The sequence below is a fragment of the Crocodylus siamensis genome, chromosome 9 (assembly GCF_052110815.1).
Source record: "Crocodylus siamensis isolate JL-2025a chromosome 9, ASM5211081v1, whole genome shotgun sequence".
Taxonomy (NCBI): Eukaryota; Metazoa; Chordata; order Crocodylia; family Crocodylidae; genus Crocodylus; species Crocodylus siamensis.
The window spans coordinates 29,097,212-29,120,450 of NC_143403.1; the positions used below are offsets into that span (position 1 = coordinate 29,097,212).

The window sequence follows — 23,239 nt, forward strand, 5'->3', positions numbered from 1 at the left end:
CAGCAGGATTAGAGAGGGGTCCCCTCACCCTTGATAATAGAGCATTTATCTGCTATGTTAGCAGCATTTATCACTCCATCAGAAAACAAACAGCTTCTCTCATTAGTTCAAGCTCTTAAAGGAGGAATGGAGGGACATTGCCACCTGTGCTGTTGATTGCCTGTGACCAGGAAGCCAGTGAACAGGGACTGAAAACAGGGGATTCATAGATTTCATAGATTTCATAGACATCAGGGACCTCGGGAGATAATCGAATCCAGCCCCCTACCCAAAGGGCAAGAAGTCAAGCAATGTTAGCCTGGGCCAGTCCCTCAAGGATGGCCTCCTTAATAAACTTTTCTAGGATCTTCCCCAGGATAGAAGTCAGGCTAAGGGGCCTGTAGTTAGCCGGATCCACTCTCCTCCCTTTTTTGAAAATCGGCACCACATTGGCCTTCTTCCAGTCTTCGGGCACTACACCAGAGTGCCAGGAGTTTTCAAAGATCCGTGCCAGGGGCTGGGTTATGACGCTCGCCAGCTCCTTGAGTACCCTGGGGTGCAGATTATCAGGGCCGGCTGAGTTGAAGGTATCCAGCTTCTCAAGGTGTTTCTTCACGAGGTCAGCATTGATGGAGGGTAGGGGATCCCCATCCCCCGGATCTCCCTGTCCCGTAACAGGCATGGGCATCCCATATGACTGAGGAAAGACTGACGGAAAGTACCTATTTAATAGGTTGGCTTTTTCCTGGGCGTCAGTTGCCCCATCTGGTTTAGCAGGGGTCCAACGTTGCCTTTGCTTTTCCTCCTGCTCCCCACATATCTGAAAAAGCACTTTTTGTTGTCCTTAATGCTTGAAGCTAGTTGGAGTTCAGTTGCAGCCTTGGCTTTCCTGCTTTGGTCCCTGCAGGACCGGACCAGCGCAGAATAATCCTCCTTGGAGGTGAATCCCGTCCTCCATCCTTTGTAGGCTTTCCTTTTTAGCCGCAGGAGGTCCGCTAGGTCCCTGGAGAGCCAGGGGGGCTGCTGTGCCTTCTTGCTGCCTTTCCTCCGTTCATTGAGGATCGCTTCCTTGAGAAGCAACCACTCTTCTTGAACTCCCATCTCCCTGGGGTCACAGTCCCTGAGGGCCTGACTGACAAGCCTCTTGAGCTTATCAAAGTCGGCTTTTCTGAAGTCAAGGACTTCTGTGTTGCTGACTGACTTGCCAGCTTTACGGCGGATGGTGAAGGTGATCAGCTCGTGGTCACTGTCATCCAGCTTCCCATCGATTACTAGTTCGCTGATTAGGTCATCCCCCGTAGCCAGTACCAGGTCGAGCAGCGCTTTGCCTCTCATTGTCCCATAGACTTCTTAAGTCAGGTAGAGGTCATCCACGCATGAGAGAAAGCTTTGCGACCGCTGGGATTTTGCTGAGTGATCTTCCCACGAGATGTCCGGGTAATTGAAGTCCCCCATGACAACCAAGGTCCTAGAGCAAGCGGCCTCAGTCAGTTCCCAGGTGAACTCCTGGTCAAGCTCAGGACTTTGAGTGGGAGGTCTGTAGTAGACTCCCACCATTGTGTCCCCTGTGCCATATTCCCCACGAATTTTTACCCAGAGGGTCTCTAGCTGTCCATGCTAGTCACCAACATCAGCTTGCAGGGACATGTAGCTTTGCTTCACATAGACAGCTACACCCCCGCCCCTTTTGTCAACACGATCCCTCCTGTACAGAGTATAGCCCTCTATACCCATGGTCCAGTCATGGGTTGAGTCCCACCATGTCTCCGTTATCCCAGTGACGTCATAATTCTTTGCACTGAGTAGGAGGACGAGCTCGTGCTGCTTGTTGCCCAGGCTCCTGGCATTAGTGTACAGACAGGCAAGTGTGCCCTTGGGGGCTCTTGCCTTGCCCACAGATTGTGCCAGGGCTGGGGCAGGGGTGGGCTCCCTTAAGTGCCTTGGTCTGCTGGCTTTGCAAGGGCCGCTCAGTGGGCCAGCAGTGGCAGTAGTCCCCCCATCCCCCAGCGGGCTTAGTTTAAAGCCCGGTGGAGGAGGTCAGCCAGCCTGGCTGAGAAGAGCCTCCTCGCCAGGGGAGAGAGGTGGAGGCCATCTCTTCCCAGCAGCTCGCTGCCTCTCTCGCCAAAGAGCGGGCTGTCGTCATGGAAGCCAAAGCCTTCTCGATGACACCAGCTCTGCAGTCTTTGGTTCACTGCGTGGATCCTCCTCTCCCTCCTCAGCCCATAGCCCGAGAGTGGGAGGATCGACGAAAACACCACCTGAGCTCCCAGACCCCTAAGCCCCACTCCCAAATCCGTGTAGCGCCTCATGACCTGGCTGGGGGTGCTCCGAGCCATGTCATTGGTGCCCACGTGAATAAGGAGCATGGGGTAGTGGTCTGTGGGCCGGAGGAGCTGTGGGATCCTCGAATGCGGGCCCCCAGGAAGCAGCAGACTTCCCGAGCTAAGGGGTCGGGGCGGCAGATTGCTCCCTCAGTGGCCCCCAGGATGGAGTCTCCCACAACAAACACCTTTTGCTTTGACTTGGGGAGAGCGGGGCCAGTAGCTGTGGTAGAGCCTGGGTTGCCTGCAGGAGCTGGCAACTGAGCAGGCTCTGCTGGGGCTGCAAGAGGGGAGGCAGTTCGCAGGCCAGTTCATAGACCAGTTCGTGGGTAGTAGTATAGCCTATTACTATACAGTGGTGGGGACATGTCGTACCCCACAGCTTCCCATTTCAACCCCAACTGGTGCTCCCCTCCCTTACACCACTGAGACCTCCATCCATACAAAACCCATTGTTCCACCCTCCACCCAGATAGAGCCCCTGGCACTGGGCTCTGGCAGCTGCCTGGCACAGCTGCCAGCAACTGGGAATGGGAGCAAGGTTGCCCCCACCTATGGTGTATGCTTCTTAGTGAGGTCCTGGAGTCCCAGGTGACTGAGCTCCAGGGCCAGGTATTCAGACTTCATATGATTAGGGTCCACAACCAGGATACTGATTACTAATACAATCAGGCTCTTCCCCTGAAGAATGAAGAAGAAAAGAAGGTGGCCAACAAGAAGACACCTACCTGGAGGTGCCTGGAAGATGGTCATCTCAAGCTCCAGGACATGTAGGTTTGATTCTCCCCTGGCCCTGCACAACAGGTATGCTCCCCTCACCATGCATAAGGAGGCTCCAATGGAGACACCGGAGGAAGAGATGGGTGGTCAGCGAACTGCCACTCCCAGTAGGAGACGCAAGGTGATTGTTGTGGGAGATTCCCTCCTGCAGGGCACTAAGGGACCCATCTGCCGTCCGGACCCCCAGCTTGTGAGATCTGCTGCCTCCCTGGGGCCTGCATCTAGGATGTTGCGGAAAGGATCCCTATGGTCTCAACATCTTTATCAATGTTTTGGATATAGGGGTAAAGAACTCATTGGCCAAGTTTGTGGACAACACCAGGTTATGGGGGAGCATGGTCGAGCTTGAAAATAGGCTGCAGATACAGGCAGACCTAGACAGTCTGGCAAGTTGGGTGGATCAGAACCAAATGAATTTCAACATCAAGAGGTGTAAAGTGCTCCATGTGGGGATGAACAATCCCTAACATACTTACAGGCTCAATGGTGCCATATTGACTAGCACCACAACTGAAAGGGACCTAGGAGTAATACTAGACCATAGTATGAGTATGAGCTGTCACTGCAATGCTGTAGCCAGCAAGGCAAACAATTCTATGGCATGCATCAACTGACGCATCTCAAGCAAAACCAAGGAAGTTATTCTTCTGCTTTACTCAGCATTGGTGAGACCACAGCTGGAGTACTGTGTCCAGTTCTGAGTTCCACACTTCAACAAGGGTGTGTAAAAGCCTAAAAAAGAGGAGGCTGAGAGGGGACTTGGTAGCGCCTTACTGCTATCAGGGGAATACATCAAGGGCTCGGCGAACAACTGTTCACCAGGGCACCCTTGAGGAAAACCAGGAGTAATGGCTACAAACTCCCGGAAGACCGTTTAAGGCTTAACAGTAGGAAACACTTTTTCATAGTTAGGGTGTCCAGACCATTGGAAAGCTCCCTGCAGAGGTGGTGCAATCACCTACCCTGGAAATCTTCAAAAGGGGACTAGACAGTCACCTTGCTGGGGTCACCTGACCCTCAGTTGTCTTTCCTGCTTAGTGCAGGGGAGCTGGACCCAATGATCTTGGGAGGTCCCTTCCAGCCCCTAACAATCTATGAATCTCTGAATCCAAAAAGCCCTAATCTGACATTGTTGCCTTCCTCAGCACGGACCATAGCCAGCATGTGGTCTGCTAGCTAATGCTGAGGTGTCTGTGTAAGTTAGAGGGGATGGGGAATCCCTGCTTTAGCAGGGAATGGGGAGGGGAGGCGGAGAGCAGGAGGAAGCCAGGGAGACCCTGCTGTGCCTGCAAGTCTCTGCTGGAGCTGCAGCCAGGGAGCAGAGGTGAGGAGCCAGCCCTGCTGTGGAGCAGAGAACCCTGCCCAGCCCAGAGAGCATGCTGGGATGCTGGGGGAGTCTGATTTAACTTAAACCTGGAAGGGGTCTGAGACAGACATTGCATATACCAGTTTGACCCAAATCAGTTAAGTATGATACTACATTCAACCAGGTTTATCTCAAACCCGTTTCAGCCATTTTCAGACCAGTTTATGTGCACTGAACATCTGTTCTGTTATAGGTTTAAACCAGTTTCTGATCGCTTAAACTGGTTTATGTGAAATCATCTGTCCCTAGCCTTAAGATTTAAGTGTTCTAACTACTTTCTTAACTAAGTTTCCTCTTATAGAGTGGCACCAGAAAATTAATACTACTTGTGGTGATTTAATGCTTATTAGGCCACAGGCAGCTGTAGAGTGTGTGTAAAGTCAAGGAGAGTATAATTACTCATAGTTTCAATCTATGCCTGTTCTGTTGCCTTTTCTTTTCAAGCTCTCATCTGCTTAGCTTTCATCCTCTGAGAAAGACCATTAAATATAACATACCTGATTCAGCTTTCACTTAACCTGATGTAAATCAGCAGTTAGTGGATGAAATCACAGCAGGGTAACACCAAGTGTAAGTGAAATCAGGTCAGGCTCCTTTTGTCTGAGAAATGGTTAATGGATAAAAATGAAATAAGGAAAGAGAGTTCAAGCTGTAGGGAAGAGTGGGTGTGAGGACAAGGACGTTACACAGAATGTAACAGTATGTTATATGAGCAGCCTTTGAAGTATAATTTTTATGCTTTGTGTTGTAATTTTCAGAATCCATTCTATACATCATATGTTAGACCATATCATAGGCATGATGATAATTTATCATTTTTCTTACCAAACCTATATATCTTTCTGTTAATTTTAGCAACAGAAATAAATGCTATTTAGTGGCTCATTTTGTTAACGGAATTAGTGTAGATATTTGAACTCTTAATTCCTGTGGTCTTGAAAAGTGGCATTTTAAAGAAGTGTTTTACAACAATTATGATTACAGCATCATTCAGATATTTTTAAGAGCTTAACTCAGTGGAAAACTGACCTGTTTGTGTGGAAAATATTGTATTTAAGTCAAAAGGACACACACAGTTCTTTTCTCTGAAGAAGTTCTCAATCAATGAGAATGCACACAGTACTGGGGATAAAATAAACCTAATGTATTCTTAATCTCAGATAGGAAAGAAATTGAAATATGAAACTGCTCCCACTAGAAATGCTGTAAATCTTACAAAATATATAAGCTTTCTGTTTTGGCGTACATCAAAGCTGGGTGACTTGGGAGATTAAAATATGTTTTTAATCTTAGTTTGATGAGCAAAACTTTCACTATAATATTTATTATGAGAGGCTCTACTTGTGTTGCCTCTTCCCTTTGTTCTGTTTATATATGACTTCCTTTCTTCCAAAAAGTAGGAAGTATCACTTTCACAAAGCCAAAGGATATTGCAATGGTTTGTTCATTTAAGTGCAACTGTAGGCCCACGTGGCGGACACAAACTTTTATTTTATTGTCCTGGGTCCCAGAGGAAGAGCAGTGCTTTCTGATGGCTTCCCATGAATGCCTTTCATTTGTGAAGGAGTTTCAGTGGCTTACACTGGCTGTACAAAGATCAAACAGGCAGGAAAACTGTGGTTTTGAGAAACCTTGCCAATATCATTGTTGTTTTCTTAGAAGTTTCATTTCTCTTGCTTTATTTTTTCAGGGCTATGCTATAAGAAATGGCTGTACTGACTGGTAAAAAGGAAAAAAGGGTGGTTTTTCATAATATTATGTTTTATATTCATGTTTGTATTTCCCAGTTGTTGTATTTTCAGGAGCATATAAAGAAAATAGCTAACCATAGTTGCATCTAATTTAGGGAGAAGGGTTTGGAATTGCATTGGAATTGCAGCCTACTGAAATTCAGTTAGAAGATATTCTGAACCCAGTCCTGCATTTCGATCCATTAGGACATGCCCTTATGGCCACATAGCTTTGTTTGCAATCAGTTTGGCTCTGTGGATTTAAAGGACTGATTATACCTATTCAAATGCGTAGTGTTTCTAATTTTAGCTTTACAAATGTTTTATATTTTAAGATTTCTTTTTTCTTTCTCAGCACTTAAAATGTTTATACGAAGGCTGAGAGAATGAAGGATAGATGATAGTAACCTCGTATATATTTTAACGTGTTCTGCAGATTTGTAGTTTTACTTCCACATCTTCCAGGGTAAAATCTCCTATTTTTCATGAAAACTTTTAAAACATTTTTAAAGGAATTTTTGAATTAATACTAAATTAATATGAATTTTTGAATTAATACTAAAATGTTCCCGTTGAAGTAAAACATGCACCACCGTTAGAGGTCAGATGGAGCTGAAACTTGAACAGCTGTACAGCAAGCATCCTAGATTGTTTTTAATTGTCTTCCTTTTCTCTAACAGCAGTAATTCTTGTTTATATTGTCAAGAACCTTTCCACTGAGCACAAGTGCACCATACTTTGAGGTCACATGCTTAACCCCATTGCATGGTTACAATGTAAATGGGAATCCTTTGTTTTCATTAATGTGTGCTGAAGGAGTATACAAGGGGGATGCAGAGCAATGGCATTCACAAGACTTAAATAATTTATTGTAAAAGTGTCACAAAGGAGAGCATATTTTTGTCTCCATACCAGTTCTTTAACATTAGTCTTGTGTATCCAACAAGGCAGTTTATTTGTTTGTCGATGAGTAGAATTTTTGCCTGCCATTTTGCTCTTTTGACCTATGATGCATTTTACTGACTTTACAGATTCACTTAAAAAATGCTTTCTCCCTTTCACTACTTAATATTTTCAAAATAGTCAGTCCAGCTTAAATGGGCTAGTTTACCAAATCACACCTGTTACCATACTGACATACATCAAGTTCTACGCTTTTCTAAAAATTTAAACTTAAAAACAAAACAGTTTGAAAATAAAAACATAAACATAATACATCAGCTTTTAACATAGGTTGATATTTCATATGGCATGGCACCTCTTTACAATGTTTTTGATTGGTTAACAATGAAAAAAATATGTATTTATAAGAATGCAATAATATTTTGTGCTTTCCTATCTATTACGAACATTGCTATTCAGCCAATGTTAGTTTTCATATTGCAGGAATATAGTTATCTTGTTCCTTTAAAAAAAGGAAACAATTTTAACTTGAAAACAAAACAGTTTGAAAACAAAAACATAATACATCAGCTTTAACATATAAGAAAGATACAAGATCTCATAATAGGCTTAAACTGGAAAAGAGATCACTATTCTTGGTAATTTTGTAGTTATAGATTACCTAGTTCGACCTGAACTCAAAGACTTTGGGGAATTTTAGATCCTGTTCTTGACTCAAACTGTGGTTCATGTCCATCCCTAATGTTATCCAATTTAGGCATGTAATCATTCATTCAAATTAAGACTTTCAAAACAGGAGACTCTTGGAATTTTTAAATCTTGAGTTTAATTTATTTCAGGTCTGTTTTCATGATACTCACTTGCCCATCTCATCAGTTGGAACAAATCAGTATATCTCCATCTGAATCACTATATAAACACAAAAAGCTTGTATGCAACAGTTTCTCTGTGTGTACTGAATTTATGAACACTGGATGAGGCAAAGGGAGCTCAATATCTCTAGAAGATGAACCAATAATACATGCTTATCAAAGCAGAACACTGTAGTTGTAGTTTAGTAGGAATTCATGCCAACAGCAGTAGTACTTTGTGAGTTTCAAATTGTGTTAATCAGGATAGAAAATTGTTTTTTGTTTACCAACTTGCAACTGAGGGGAAAACAGGTACAGTTCTCTGATGTGAAAACTTTCCACCATGAAGTTAAATTTATAACATTCAGTTATTTTATTTTAAAAGATGCATGCCATGACAATAGCCTGTTTTTAATTTTAAATTAGTTTAATTGGTTACACTAATTAGATTTTATATAGAAATCTAAAAGGAAAACCCCTGAAAGAAGTATCCTTAAAAGTATATAGGTAGTATCATTATTGGCCAACTGGCTTTTTGGCAATTTGAGGTTTCTTTTTTGTTTTTTGTGCACGTGTGAATGGAGTGGATTACTGTTAGCATAGCTTGTATCTTGTATGGACTGTTTTTAATACTCTCTGCTCAGATTTTACTTCCTTTACTGTTATGGAAAGATTCATGATAAAATAAGATGTGAACTGGACAGGTATAATACTGCAGTATAAGCAGACAATAGGTTGGGGATATCTATAAGGACCAAGAGTGTTCAGGTACGAGAGGACGGGGGGCTAGATTCTGGGTCTTATACAGCTATTTTGCATCACTCTGGCAGCGTAAATGGGCCATAAAACTTCTCTCACTGGACAGCTGAGAAGTCTTCCATTATGGGATATCCCCGGAAGGCTGTGGCCATTCTGTTGTAAGATCCCCAGCCAGCACAAGGAATGTTCTAATTTGTGCCAGTCCCATGATTCTGAGGAGCATCAAGATATGGTGCATGTCTCTATTTGCCTCTGCCTTGAGGGCTTCTGCTTCACCTAAACAGTAGGCCCTGTATTTTATATTTTATTTATATTGAAGTGATGACTAGGGGTCTGCTTAAATCATAGTTAGACTTACCAATTTTACAGGTTGGTTGCACCATAGAAAGCAAATTCCATGGACATTTCTTGGATGTGCTGTGGTGGCCCCACTCCTCAGTGCTGATTGGCAGAGAAGCTCTGTGGGGAGGAGGGACAAAAGGGGGCGGTGGCTCTCTTTTGTGCTGCCCTTTGTGCCTCCCCCTCCAGCCAGTGCCTTCCCCTCCCAGGTAAGCTGCAAGGCTGGGCTGCAGCAACAGTGAGGACTGCTGGCTCCCAGTGGGGAGCCAGCATTTGATTTTTTTATTAAGGTTTTTTTGGGAGTTGATTCGTGAACAAACTCAGATTTTGTGGTTTCCATGAAACCGCGGTTTAAGTAGACCCATAGCGATGACTGAGTGGTGACACTAAAACTGAGTGAATAATAGTGTAACCTATTCAGCAGATTTTCCTTCCTTAGGTGATGAGCAGATCTTAGACAATTCTTTATTACTCCCAGTCATTTGCTTTAATCTTCAGAAGTTTGGTCTTCATTATGAATATTTAAGCTTTTCTCTCTGTTGGTTAAAGAGGACACATGATTCTGCTTTTGTTTCCTGTCTGGATGATGTATATAAATAAAATAAAACAGATTGTGAATTTTGAAGCAGAAGTTACAAATTTGATACTTTTGGACTTTCAAATATAAAATTCTGCTTTTTCAAATATTTATGTAGGAGCCATGTGAATATTCATGGAAGGTGAATATGACAAGATCACATAAGTTGGGGCTTAAGTTGATTTTAAATGATTTTAATTTTACTTTGGAAATATTTTCTCACTTACATTTTAACTGATGTGTCAGTGAGGGAATGAACGTGCTTTCAAGAATGAAAAATGTATGAGAACCATTTTTCTCAATGAAATATATTAGTTTTTAGGCCCCATTTTTTCCTGCCTGAGTACAGTGGGAAAGAGAGCAAGAGTGAACAAAAACCCATGGGACTGGGGTCAGGAGGAAAGCATGGGGAAGTAGCCTCTTGCTTGAAATGACCAGTAACATGCCTGCACAGTGACAACCAGAAATCTTAGGTCTATGGTGCCAGAAAAGCAAGACTAGACTGAACAGCGTCAGTCAGTGGAAGGCAGTCATTCTACATAGCAGACTCCCTCTAGGGCAGCATAACTGTGTCAAACTGGCATTATTTGTGACCAGTGGCAATTCCCATCTACAAATTTTATAAATCATAGAGAGTCCATAAATATGTAACATCTCGTCCATGTCAAGGGAAATGTTTGTGTTCGCTGGCATTATGTCAGTGGGGTGGAGGCTTTTGTGAGTACTAACAGACCGGTATCTGCAGCAAATGCAGTTCTGTTGTTAGAAGGAGTATTGGTCATATTCATGATTGCTCCTTTATTGTATCAAACCTAGTTCTTGGTGAGCTTGATACAGTCCAACAAAGGTTACAGTTTTGTATGGAGCAAAGTAGATGGTCCTGAATTCACTTCTCATTTTTAACAAGGAATGGTTTTTACTGGTGTTTGGGGAAAAGATGTTTCTTCCTTCTGCAGGTAAGTAAGTACACTTGATCAGATGTATCAATCAAAATGAAAACCACGTTTCTTTTACTATGAGTTAAACCTTGACAGAAAGCGACTATCAAAAGAGATAACAATCCACTTTTGGATAAAAAACAGCATTAGCTAGACTGTCTCCAGGACATATTCTGCAGTAAACAGCATTTAGTGCTTATCCTATAGTCATTGAGCTGAATATCAAAATTTTGGGGACCAAGGTTTTTAGAGTCATCATGGCACTGCTAAGTTAACATGTGCTTATAATTATAGTGAGAATGAAGTGAAGGTCCTTCTGGTGCAAAAGAAAGCAGCCTTTACCATTTTACTACAAGTCCATCCTCATAGCTATAGCCATGTTAGGACACACAGTCAAACAGATCTAGCACTGCCATTCATTGCCCTCCAGCTATCATATTACAAAAGGATGGAAAGGTACAGCTCAGTGCAGCATCAGAAAGAATAATATTCTTCATAAACTATGCCATTCTTAGAAAGAACACCAAACACTTGAGCAAGCAGCAGCACAAATGCCACTTCTGTTTGTGTGATGGGTTTTTTTGTCAATGTGTAGGGAAGGTGATATACTGAAGATGACAAAAAGATTAAATAAAATGCACAATGCCCAGTACTGGAGGTTTTAATTATTTTATATAAAGGAAACTATTAATACATCTCTCTGTACATTATGCCACACTTTCTTCTCTTAAAACATTTTTGAAGACATAAAGCTTCATATCTTGTGTGCTGATTTATGCAGAAAAAACATGTAAGCCTTATAAAGCAACCCAGATGTCTCCCCATCACATACAGTCAACAGAAATACTCGTTTTCTGAAGACAGATCATCACAAATTGAGTCCAACAGTGGCAGCGTACTTCAGACTCTAACAAATGCATCAGAGATCAGATGATCACTAGAAAAATGTGGATCTGTATCTAAGACTGGAGTCTGAATATCACAAATCACTGAAATGGGTTCAGGAAGTTTGATACAGGTTCATTTCTAGAAGCAGGGCTGGCATTAGGGAAAATGGCATCCTGGGTGAACTTGTGTTTTGGCACCCTTTGTTTGAGTTTAAGTGTGTAGTAATATTAGTGAAAGTTTCAGAAATAAAGTCCTGGGGTGAGCTGCTGGGTTGGATCAGGAGACTTGCTTCTCCATGTGCAAGCATGGCTGCTGCTGTGCAAAAGCAAGGTGGGCGGACTGGAGCAGGCGCCACCCTGCCCACATGTGCCCAGCCTGGCTCCTCCTGAGCAGCAGTAGGAGGCATGGGGTAGACTGAGCTGGGCATTGCTCCTCCTGCTTGGGGCAGGGATTAGGTGGGATTGGGCGGGGAGAGCACTGCTGTGAGTGCGGGATGCTCATGTGTGTGGGGCGCCCCCTCTTGACAATGGCGCCCTGGGCGGTTGTTCACATCGCCCACCTACAAGCTGGCCCTGTCTAGAAATATTTGACAGTGAAGCCAAAATGAGGGCATGAAGGTAGCTTTTGGAAGACAGAATAAAGGTACACTTATCTCCAGGAGAGTTTTGCTGAAGGCAGTGAAATTATTCCAGCAATTAATTTGACCCAGCAGGTGTTTGTATTGCTTGTTTTTATTACTATATAGTTGTGTTTAATTACTGGTTTCTAACTTTGGGCTTTGAAGGTTGTGATTCTTTTTTCATCTTTTACAATCATGCATTTAGGTGCTAATAGATAACTCCTAAAGTTTGGTCCTATTGTTTTATGTATTGTGAAAGAAAGAAAAAGGAGAAAAAAATCCAGGAGCTTTGGAATCTTGTCTGAAAAGTCTTTTCTGTACCTGTAACAAACCTACCCTTTAAATCTGAGAGCTCACTTGGCAGTGACTAAGGCTCTCAGCAACTGCTGAGTTAGCTGTAGATGCTGCACCATCCCAACATTTGGTATTACAAAATGTGGGCTATCTAGAGTAAACATTAGTAAAGTCACACTCACTATGCATCCTAGCTCAACAGTTTTCAGCAATAGTAAATTATCACTCAAGCATACGCTGCTGTGGCAGTTCTTCAGCCCTTAAGTGCTCAGAGTAACAGTGCATGTGACCAAAAAAGGAAAAAGAGGTATATACAAAGGAGTGAATTATAACAAAGAGCACTTTCTGCTTCAGTTCTTGTTCAGAAAACATGTTCAGCCGCGCAGGCAGCAGTTGGGTTAAAGATGCACTGTAGGATTGGAAACAAAAGGCATGCTCTTTTCTTGCATTCACAATATTTTCAAACATATTCACTTGTTAGGGACTGGCCTGTCAGCTGGATCTTCTTGCTAGTGTGAGTTCTTTTTCCCGTTTCCTTTCAAAAGCCTTCCCTCTCCCCACAATGTTTTACACTTCATATAATCCAGTATGCTTGGTAGGCCCACATCAGGCTTTGTGTTATTGATGTTTTCGAGGCAGAGGGAAAATCAGGCTAATGGGTAGCCTTTCACTTGTGTATATATCTGAAGGTGCTGAGCCACCCCGATTGGAAACATCTTGAGGGGCTCAGTCATTCTTGCTTTGTGTGGTGGGTTATACTTCACCGTTATAGCATTGCTGATGCAAAATATTTTATTTTAAAATATGGAGCAAAAATATTTAAAGTGGTGATCTTTATACACCACATTTTAAAAAGAAGTCTAGAAATCTTTGAGACCCATTAACTACATTGGAATAACTTAGGTAAAAAGACTAACTAAAAATTCTGCAGTTTTCAGATTCCAAAAATAACCTGTAATAAGTTAGTCTCTACTTTTGCTTAGATATTTTTATTTGTACTTCTGAAAAGGATGTTATTAACTTTAATTGTATGAAAATACTGCATGATCCACTTCCTGCTGCCCTAAAAACTTGTTTTCTCTTTACCCTATCACAAGCAATAACCACCAGAAATTACAAATTTGATTTTCAAATGGAATTGACTTGCATTAAATTTATGCCTAGTCCACACGTCAGTGTTTTACATGGCTATTTTAGCAGCAGTGTTTAAAAAAAAATGGGAGGCAGGGTAGTTTTGCACCTTATAGATTAACTCCATATATATGTAAGCACAGCACAAGCTTCCATAAACATACACACATACATGCATACATACATAATTTGGTTAGTCTATATGGTTCAAGTCTACCCTGCCTTCTATTTGATTTCAGACAAACATCTTTTTGCTCATAAAAATAACTTATACTAGCAAATAATACACATGTAGATGCAATCAGACTAATTTTAAATAACTCATTCCAGGATAATTTATCTCCCTTCCTATGCGGGAATACCAAGTTTTCTTGTTTTAACACTATGGCTATAGTTAAAAGGGTACAACTTTCTAATATAGACAAGGCTTTAGGCTCCTTTGAAAATCTGTCTGTATTATCTACTCTGTATGTAGGTTTTGCCAGGTCAGACCTTTCATCCATCAAATCCAATACTCCTCTTTTGTTGTGGTCAGCCCCGAATACTTCAGTGAGAGGCAGAACTCCTCTCTCTTAATGCATTAAGATTCCAGTTCAGTGAAAAACTGAAGTACGTACCTAACTATAAGGACTAGGGTTCTTTTTATTGTAGTCAGTGACACTAATCGTATGCTTAATTTAGGCATGTGTTTAAGCACTTTGCTGAACTGGAGCTTCAGCTGGTTGCATAGTAATGTGTAAGAGGAGAAAATGCTTAACGTTAGTGCCAGTCATCCTATACCTTGGAACATGAGATTCTGTTACTTTATTCTGAAAAAGTACAGAGTTTATATATTTATCATAACGCTATTCGGCTTTTAATTTATTTTTTTTTAGTAAACACAATTTTACTGAATCCACACAATTGAATTTAATTTTATAATAGTCACTTTTTGTCCCTTCCTATGTCCATCTGTTGCTTATATTTTATTCCCTCTTGAATTGTGCAACTTAAAATATGACAGTTCTTTTCCTTGGGAAGTATAAAAGGCAGAATAGTTATGGAACTGTATGTTGGCTTGGGCTTCTCATATGCTGTATCCCACTGAAATACTAAATAGGTTATTAGTTGAATTCAGCAGCATGGGAAATTACCACTGATGAACACTCAGTGAATGCGATTTCCCACATATGGTTTCTCAGAATACAAGGATAATTTGGACATCTAGAAAATCCACATACAGAAAAGATTCCATGTAACTATTTTCTAAAGGAAGGTGCCAACAAAGCATCCCTGCCAGATGATGTCAAAATTGTCAAAAGATCTATGCAAAGGGGGATTAAACTTTTTAGCACTGTCATTTTGAGAGCCTTGAAAGGGAAACATTATTTAAACATTTTTCTTTGACTGAATTTAACTGTCTGAAAAGATGTTAATGGTAGATAAAACTAATATACTGTAGTTAATGATAGTGACATATATTCCAAATCTACACCTTTTTCTTTTCATTGAGTTCTTTGTCAGACATTTGTGAGAATAGCGCAGCTTTAAAATAAATTGGCCTTCCTTCTCAGATGAAATTTGATGATTTGTCTCCAGTCTGATAAAAGAAAGCATGCATTAGAATATTGTTTTCTTTCAGGAATTTTTAGTTTTGTTTTATAGGCTCTTTAAAGGTAGATGATGTTTTAGATGTTGTAGTGATTTCTGTGGTTCTCAGGAAGAAAACAGTTAATAATAATTTCTTTCCTTTCATCTCCCTTGAGTCTGCCTTCATTATAGTTTGCATATAGCAGCTAGTAAGAGTAGAATGTACTGAACCTTTAAACAAATCTATTAGGATCACCATGGCAAGAAACTTGGAAAATGTCAGGAAAAACGAACAATGATTTTGTAAACCCTCCAAAGGTCAGAAAAAGGCTTTCAGTAAGTATGCAGAGGCTAGAAATCAAATCCCATTTCCTATCATAAGAAACCAGTTGTTTTAGCAGCAGTGGTTAATGTACTGTATGTGAAAGATTTAAGACTAGTTGGAAAGCTTTGCTTCTGTTTTATTAGGCTGCTATTGAAAAGCCAACAGCATAACTTCAACTAGGTGCTTTGAGATTTCTTAATGGGCTGTCAAGGGCAAGACACCAGGTCTGTGCTATACTAGCTCTTTCCTGTACATTAAAACAACAGGGGCCAAATGATCATATACAGAAGTATGAATTACTTGATGCTTTTTCTGTTCCATATGGTCAGCCATGTCTTTGGCAATTAATCATGTACAGAATCAGTTGAGTGCTCTCTGAAGCATTGAAGTCAACATTTAGTTGTACCTGTGCCAATGGGGGCAGAGGGGGTTGCAGGTGTAAAATAGCAGGATGAAGAGCTGCTGGCGCCACAGCCTGAGCAGCTGGCTTCTATAAACAACACTTTTTTCCTCTTCACCTTTTTTCCCTTTTTTATTTTATTTTATTTTTTACTTTCTTTGACAAAGATGAGCAATTTTTCAATATCATCCAAAACACAAACGTGGCTGAGTGAAACGTTGATATCTAGCATGGTGGACTAATAAACAAAAGGCTAACAGTTGAGTTTAATATGTTCAAATTGTTAGGCAGTAACTTAAAACATATTGCCTACTTCCAATGGGTTTCACTGTTGGAAAAAAATCATTCCTTACAAACTAGTAGCAAGTTCTCTGCTGAACACCAGTGAAGTCATGTTAAACAAGCATCTCTTGATAGATTTCAAGTTCACTTTCCATAAAAGCCACCATGTTCCAGTTGCACAGACCGACATCAATATCCTTGCTGAGTAACACTATTTTAAATTAAAATAAGTAGTAGGACTTAAAGTTTGTTCTTACAGATTTATTAACACCAGATTTTTTTTTTCTTCCTATATTAGGTATTGGTTATTGACAGTTGACTTCTGCCCTCACTTGGGAGAGATTAGTAAGGCCTCAGAAGTTTATCTTGCTAATCTATTTAAAGATATAATGAGTAAATTAAATCTTTACTTGGTGAAAAGCTCATTTGTTGACCAAATAAAGTTGGGGCTAAGAAACTAAATGTCCTAAATGCCATTTCATTTCAGACTTAAAGTCTGGTTTGTTTGACAGAATATTGGGCATAATGTCTCTGACTATGCAGCACTTTTCTAAAAAAACTCAGTCAAAGAAGAAAAGATCTAGCTTTAGAAGAAGTAAAATGTACCCATCTATTTTTTTTTCCATGATTTAACATAGTAGTGGCATATTCATGCTGTAACTTGGGCCATTTTTACACATGCTCCAGGATGCAGCACCAGGCACTTTAATTAGCGTCTATAGGTTTCTTGTTGCATGTGTAGGTAGGACCAAATGTCTTATTATAACCATGTTCCAAAACCAAGGTCTAGTCCTGGTAAGACTGGCAGAAATATAAGAATTATGTATGTGCGTTTCACATAAGGGACAAGATAATATAGTTTCATAGTTTCTAGGTTCGGAAGGGACCTGAGCAGATCATCTAGTCTGACCCCCGCCATGGCAGGAAAGAGTACTGGAGTCAAACGACCCCAGCAAGGTGTTCATCTAACCGCCTCTTAAAAACCCCCAGGGTAGGAGCCTGGACCACTTCTCTTGGAAGTTGGTTCAAGACCCTAGCCTCCCTGACCGTGAAGTAGCGCCTCCTGATATCTAACCTAAACCTACCCTCTGCCAGCTTGTGACCGTTATTCCTGGTCACTCCTGGCGGTGCTCGGGGGAACAGGGACTCCCCCAATGCCCGCTGATCCCCCCTGACTAGTTTGTAACAGGCCACAAGATCCCCCCTCAGCCTTCTCTTGTGGAGGCTGAACAGGTTCAGGTCCCGTAGCCTCTCCTCATAGGAAGGCCCTGCTGTCCCCTGATCATGCGAGTGGCCCTCCTCTGGACCCTCTCCATGTTGTCCACATCCCTCTTGAAGTGCGGCGCCCAGAACTGGACGCAATACTCCAGCTACGGCCTGACCAGTACCGCATAGAGGGGGAGGATCACCTCCTTGGACCTGCTCGAGATGCATCTGTGGATGCATGACAAGGTGTGGCTGGCCTTCCTAACTGCCTCCCCACACTGCCAGCCCATGTTCATCTTGGAGTCAGTTATGACTCCAAGATCCTTTCCACCTCCATGTTGAGAAGAGGGGAGTTCCCTAACCTGTAGGTATGGTGCCGGTTGTTCCTCCCCAGGTGCATCACCTTGCACAGTTGGATCCAGTTTTATCATATGTTGTTGTTTTTGTTAGTGGGAGCTGAAAGAAAAGGATGCTGTTCTGTCTCAAAATCTTTACAGCTAATGGGTGTGGGGGCAGGGAAGGTTTTGATTACTGCCTTTTAGGTCAGTGGAGCTTTATACTGAACCCTGTTTTCTTACCAGGAAGAAGGCAAAGTATGTAGTCTCCTAATTTTTTAATTTAGTACACGGGCCAGTTTGGCATCTGGTAAATTGAAATGGCTGTGTTCAAATCAGTGAAGCTGTGTTGGTTTACTATCAGCTAAGCATATGGTGCATTTTTCAAAGACCAGACACTTGGGGTGGATAGGACTTTTCCTAGATAAATTCCAACATAAAGCTCTAGTAATACTTAAAAAAAGACACCCTGCCCAATAAGACATCCAGTGGCTTCTCCATAGATGCAGGTTGTTATCTCTTTACTGAAGTTGTCCAGGTTATGGTTTTGCCAATTCAGGAAATGGAGGAAAGAAAGTTTCAACAATCTTTAAACTTTAGCCCCCTCAAAAAGCCTCTGCTAACAGAAGGATGAGATAAGGCAGGCCGTAGGGCTGCTTGCACTGTTTGTTTATTTGACTGCCCTGTGGTCCCAAGTGTATTGGAAAAAAAAAATAAAGCTGGTGTTGAGTTCAGTTTAGAAAGGTAAAGGCTTCACTCAGCATCAGGCAAAGGGGGCCTCAGTAGTCAATTATCTGTCATTAAAGATCATTAAAAGAATTGAGACACAGGGTCAGCCTTTCTTTGATAGGAGGTGCAACTATAAGAATGTTCAAAAGAAGGCTGTCCCTGCCCTTTAGTACAGAGGTGGTATTGGTTGGATTTTTATCAGTGCTGATGTGAGGAAATGGCTTTCCCAGCTGATAACATCTTTGACTGAGTTTTTGAACCATTGACCTTTTTCTGTTAGGGTATATTGTGTACCCCTTTCTACTATCTGTTGAAAATAGATCGTAAGTGAGGTAAATGCACAAAGTATCTTGCAAGAATTGGGCATATTATGTTTTATTTTGCTGTAAAATGTTGCAGTGTTATAATTTGGGAATCTTTACTGAGAGCACAAGAATAGGACATCTTTCAGAAACAACTATGAACATGTGACATACTAAGTTGTGTGCTTAGGTGTACAGACGTTGGCTTGAAAGCAACAAAATCACCTCAAAGGTGCAGTCTGCAGCCAGAAGGCAATGGGGAGCTGCTCCTTTGCTTTTTGCTGTTTCGGCCCCCACAGCAAACAGCCTGTCTCCAGCTGATGTCATGTGGGAGAGGTGGGGCACTGCTTGCACCCCTAGGAGCTGCCTTGGGACTGAATCAGTCCCCAGATCCCTGCAAGAGGGTGAAAGAACAGGAGGCAAACAGAAGCTGTACTTGCAGACCCAGGGCAGTGCCCTAGGCTGTCAAGCACTGCCTGGAGTTGCCGATTTAGGGGCAAGTCATGGCCTCTGCCCCCCGCTCCCCCACACTTGTGGGTAACCCACGAGGGTTGTGACTGGGGGGGTGCCATGGCCCCTGTGGGAAGAGGAGCTTTTCCTGAAGTTCCTGTAGGATAGGGGCAGCTCTGGACTTCGCTGCTCACCCTGCATCAACCCGGGGCTGTTCCCAGGCTCTGCAGCTAGAGCACTGGCTCTTGCCAGTGTTGTAGCCAAGGGGAGAGGGCTGCTTGTCATAGCTTTCAGGGCATAACTAAGAGCCTATGGCTTGGCAGCCATGGCAGTGCTCCATGGGACTCTGCCCCAATAGAGAATACTGAGTCAAAGGAAACCTTACAGCCAGTAGAACTGGAACTCTGCTGGCCATGAAGCCTCCCCCCTGAGTAGTCCCACAATCAGAGGATTGGCAGGACAAGGCAGGGGGCAGTGGCACTAGGATGTGGGGAAAGGAGAGCAGGGAGTTTGAGATACTGGGGTTTCTAGGAACCCTGTCCTGCCAGTTGAAAATGCACAGGAGTTGCCCTTGATGCTAGATAACTCCTCTTCCTGGAGAATTTTCTGTTTGAAGCAGCTAACATTTTGTGGCAGAATCATTATATTTTTTTCACCACAAACCACTGGAATGCCTGTATACCCTCTGTTTGTGGCCCTAAAAGGGTGAATTTCTTGCTGGAAATGTAATGCCCATCTATGACATGTATAATATTGGGCAGACATCTTGCAATCTGCCACACTTTCCCATAGCAATTCCCATCTCTCAGGACTGGAGGATCCATGGAAAAATAGGACTCTTCTAAGAAAATCTAGGTACACTTCAGAAGTAAAATGTGAAGTGTATGCTGTGCTCCACTACAAAAAGGCCAGTTCCTCTGGTGCAGAAAATGAAGGGTTATGCCTTCACTACAGACAATAGCAATAAAACTAAGTAATGGTGCTACTCCAAAGCCATGGTGTACTGGGTTTTCAAATGTATTAGGTGCCTAAAGATGTAGGTAGTCACCTAATGACATTTCAGTGCTCCTAAACTGATTAGCTACATAAATTCTGTAGATTATAATGGGACACCACTTGGTGTTAGGTGCATAATTCATATATAGGGTATTTTTCAACATCCCACTAGGCATACAGGGCACCTAAACACATGCCTGATGACTGCTACAATGTGTGTTAATTAGCACACAGAGCAGACTAAATGGCATGCTCCAGCAGCCTTGGTGTCTCATGTATTCAGCATCTCAACTCTTCAGAATGGTGACAGGGGGTGGTTTAACACCAATAAATGAGCTTTAGTTAAAGCACCCCCACCTCCATTTTCAAGTGTGGGACATTGAATACACAAGATGCTAAGGGTGCTTTAATTAGAGCAGCTCTAATTAAAGTGTTCCCCCTCTTCTTTCCTGTGGAGCACATCTAAAGATGCCCGTATATCTGAAAATCTGCTCCAGCAAGGCTGATTCTTACTCGCATGCTCTCCTGTCTCTTTTGTAGAGCCAGCCATATGTTGTCCTTCACATTCTTGTTTGGCATATTGAATTCATGCTCTTGTTTTAGCGTTTTGAATAAATATGTATATTAGCTGCTTGAAAAGGGGAGAGGGAGCTGCTATACCCTGAGCAGTAGTTACGATGTAACTATTGTGTCTACACAGTCTTATAATTCTGCAAGTCAGGTAAATCACCCTTACTTTCATCCTGAATGAATCAGTTTTGTTACATTTGTATTGCTACAGGATTGTGCGGATGAAACAATTACACTGTAATAGTTTGTTTCGGTATCCTCTGATATGTATACAATTGTTACATTTGTCTAAACGTTAGTTCATAATTTTCCCAGATACTGGAGCTTTAATTGCTTCTTCTGCTTTTCTGCTCCACCCTAAGGCACACTGTTGTCTTCATGCCATGCAGAGTTCCCTTCCAAGTTTGGAAGATTGGACCAAAAGAAATCTCATGAGTGTGCCCTTCTAAGCTTGAACAGCTGCTCCCGAGCAGCTTGGGGCTGGGTGATCCTTGCTCGGGGTTTGTCTTTTTCCATCTGCCAGGTGCCATCTTCAAAGGGAAGCACCCGTTGCTTACCTGGCACATCTTGTTCTTAGGAGTAGATGCAAGAGGTTCCCATTTGATTCAGACTCACTTGGAGGTGCTCTGTACAGATGTCCTTAGGGCTCTGCCTCCCCTACATCCCTTCCATGCACCAACCCTATGGTCTTTGGTGTGCAACTGATGACCTTGGCTCATCCAAGTTCCAGCATGCAGCGTCACCCCGCTTGAGTCTTTTGTAGGTACCTGCTAGGTTGGTGCAGTGGCTGTGGGCACACTAGGGGATGACCAGTTACTGTCTGTCATGCTTGGTCTGCAAAAGCTCAAAGAATGGACTTGCTTCCTGTGACCATTGCCCTGGGTCAGACAGGCCAGCCAGCCTGGCCAAAACACAGTCTTCCACCATGGAGTCCCTGAGAGCTCCTGGCTTCTCAGTCCTGTCATGGGTAACAACTCTCTATCCCAGGTCCTGGTAATTATTAACAAAATAAAAGGCAAAGGCAGGGAGGCAGAGGTTTTTCCTCCCACTCATATGTTCCTGAGATTGGCTGGGCCCTTGGGACTTTGGTCCCACTCTCTTCTCTGGTCCAGGGAGTCACTACCCTGGGAGGCAGAATCCTCTTCTGGACTGTCCCTGGCATGCCCGGGCTGTAACATTGCCGGGTGTGCCAGTCAGGAGCACACAGCTGTAGTGTTGCTACTACTCCCCATCATTCCCTCTGCAGCCAGCTTTTGTAGCTGGCTTCCAGTGCCGGCTAATGATGTCATGGCTCCACATGGTCCCAGTCACACCTGTAGTTTACTAATGAAATGCACGGGTGGTGCTGCCCACTGCTCCCTGCTTCCTTGGTCATGGCTTTTACTGAGCCATCTCCCTGGGTCTTTGGGCTTCCCCCACCACCTTTCTGCCCCGTGGACAGGGGTCTCCAGCCCCTCAGGCTTGTCGCTTTGTGACAGTGAGTTTCAATAAGGACAAGTGCCAAGTCCTGCACTTCAGATGGAACAATCCCATGCACCACTACGGACTGGGTGCTTCCTGGGTGAGCAGCAGCTCTGCAGAAAAGAATCTGCAGGTTACAGTGGTCAGTAAGCTGTATATGAGCCAACAGTGTGCCCTTGTTTCCAAGAAAGCTAACAGCATACTGGGCTGTATTGTTAGGAGTGTTGCCAGTAGGTTAAGTGAAGTGATTATTCCCTTCTATTCAGCACTGGTGAGGCCCCATGTGGAATATTGTGTCCAGTTTTGGGCCCCCCACTACAGAAAGGATCTGAACAAATTGGAGAGAGTCCAGCAGAGGGCAACAAAAGTGGTTTAGGGGGCAGGAGCACATGATTTATGAGGAGAGGCTGAGGGAACTGGGCTTATGAAGTCTGCAGAAGAGAAGACTGAAAGGGGATTTAATAGCAGCCTTCAACTATCTGAAGGGGGGTTCAGAAGAGGATGGAGCTAGACTGTTCTCAGATGATGGAACAAGGAGCAACAGTCTCAAGTTGCAGCAAGGAAAGTTTGGGTTGGATATTAGGAATACTTTTCTCACAAGGAGGGTAGTAAAACATTGAAACAGGTTACCCAGAGAGGTTGTGGAATCGCCATCCTTGGAGGTTTATAAGACCTGGCTAGACATAGGCTTGGCTTGGATGATCTAGTTGGGGATGGTCCTAGTTTGAGCAGGGGTTGGACTAGATGACTTCCTGAGGTCCCTTTCACTCTGAAATTTGAGTCTGTGCAATGGGATAAAGTTTGTACTGTTCATGGGCTATACTGAGAAAACATGGCAGTGTATGGGTATAAAATGTGTCTGCCTCAAATTGAAGTATAATGTGGTCTCCAGGGACTGAGTGTTATCTTGATCCAAAGATGACTGAATTTCTTTGTATGGATACTTTGTGACTATATGTACTTTATTCCAGACACTGAAGAGTTAATCCGTTATACCAGGATGATCCAGCTTCTGAGTAGTTGGGGGCCCCCATACCTCACAGGCTGCACCAGCAGTGGCCAAGGGCCCTCTAGGCTGCATAGTGTGTGCGTGCAGGTGCTTACTCCCCACCCCTCTTGCACTGTGTGCACATGCAGGC

At 42.9% G+C, this 23,239-nt stretch overlaps 1 protein-coding gene across 7 annotated transcripts in view; it reads left to right on the top strand.

Moving 5' to 3' along the window:
- Positions 1–23,239, top strand: part of FTO (FTO alpha-ketoglutarate dependent dioxygenase) — a 437,735-nt gene that overhangs the window by 191,435 nt on the left and 223,061 nt on the right. The window lies entirely within an intron of this gene.